The sequence below is a fragment of the Macrotis lagotis genome, chromosome 1 (genome assembly GCF_037893015.1).
Source record: "Macrotis lagotis isolate mMagLag1 chromosome 1, bilby.v1.9.chrom.fasta, whole genome shotgun sequence".
NCBI lineage: Eukaryota > Metazoa > Chordata > Mammalia > Peramelemorphia > Peramelidae > Macrotis > Macrotis lagotis.
Genome location: NC_133658.1, coordinates 197,707,925 through 197,709,599, shown reverse-complemented (window position 1 = coordinate 197,709,599; position 1,675 = coordinate 197,707,925). Strand labels below are relative to the sequence as shown.

General features: G+C 35.8%; 1 non-coding gene across 1 annotated transcript; it reads right to left on the bottom strand.

Annotated features, from left to right (window-relative positions):
* Positions 1-320: 320 nt before the first annotated feature.
* LOC141510509 (U1 spliceosomal RNA) lies at positions 321-484 on the bottom strand. The gene has a single exon (XR_012474987.1). It is a non-coding gene; the product is annotated as a U1 spliceosomal RNA (small nuclear RNA).
* Between the last annotated feature and the right edge of the window lie 1,191 nt (positions 485-1,675).

The following is a 1,675-nucleotide window of genomic DNA, read 5'->3' as shown; positions in this document are numbered from 1 at the left end:
ATTGCAAATTACATATATATCTTTCCTTTTTTTGTTGCACCAAATACCTACATACTTAATTTTTGGATGTTTCAATAAGAATAAAGTGTAGTCCCCTAAATGGTTAATAAAAAGACAAATGTGCCTTATGGTTTATACAACTATATGCATTGTGAATTTACTTTTTTTTACATAACAGTATTTTATTATTTTGAGTTACATATGAAGATAGTTTTCAACATTTATTTTTATAAGATTTTGAGCTCCAGATTTTTCTCCCTCCCACCTTTCTTTCTCCCATTCACAAGAAGAAAGTAATCTAATTATGTTTTTTTTTTTTACAGGGGAGAGTGACAATGCAGTCCCCCACTACCACAAATTATGCAGTCGAGTTTCCCACATTTGGGGAAATCGCAGGGGTCAGCCCATCCGGAGTGAAATGGATAAGCCTCGCCCTGGGGAAACCACCTTCGTGATCATGGAATCACCCCTGCCAGGTAAGTATTAATTATGTTTTTAATGACCAGTCACGTTAAAAATATTTCCACATTAGCCATGTTAGGAAAAAAGTATCAGAACAAAAGGGGGAAACATGAGAAAGGAGAAACAAAAAAAAAAACCCAAATTTTAAAAAGTGAAAACATTGTACATCAATCTGCATTCAGACTCAAAGGTTCTTTCTCAGGATGCAGATGGCATTTTTCATCAGGAATCTTTTGAAAATTCTTGAAACACTATATTGCTGAGAAGAACTAATTCTGTCATAGTGATCACACAATATTTCTCTTATTGGGTGCAATGTTTTTTCTGGTTCTGCCTACTTCACTCAGCTTGATATCATGCAAGTCTTTCTGGGTTTTTTTGAAATCCTATCCCTCATGATTTCTTATAGAACAAGTGTTCCATCACATATATCTATCACAATTTGTTCAGTCATTCCTCAATTGATGGGCATCCCCTCAATTTCCAATTATTTGCCTCTATAAAAGGAACTTCTGTGAATATTTTTCACATGTGGAATTTTTACCCTTTTTATGGTCTCTTTGGGATCCAGATCTAGTAATGATATTCCTGGATCAAAGGGTATGCAGTTTTATTGCCCTTTGGGCATAATTCCAAATTCTGCTGCATCCTTTTCCCTTTTCTCTGCTTCTGCATCTCTCTGTTTCAAATGTGTTTCTTATAAGCAGCATTTTGTAGAATTTAGGTTTTTAAATCACTCAGCTCTCTGCTTCCTTTTTATGGGAGAGTTCATCACATTCACAGTTATAATTACTAGCTCTTTATTGCCCTCTATCCTATCTACCCTACATTTATATTTTCCCTTTCTTTCAACCTCTCCATCCTCCCTAGTGTTTTATTTTTGAATACCATCTCCTCACTGGGTTTCCCCTCTTCTATCCACCACCCTTTTTCTTTCCCCTTTCTCTTTTACCCTTCTTCCTTCCCTCTCTTCTATCAATCCCTTTTTCTCTCCCTCTTTTCCCCTTCTAATATTTGAAAGATATGATAAATTTCTAAACTCAAATGAGTGTCTGTGTGTGTGTGTGTGTGTGTTGATCCCTCTTTGAGTCAAATCTGATGAGAGTAAGATTCACGTGGTTCTGATCCTTTCCACTCTTTCCCTCTACTGTAATAAGTCTTTACATATGATATAATTTGTCACATTATATCTCCCCCTTCCTCCCATCTCTGT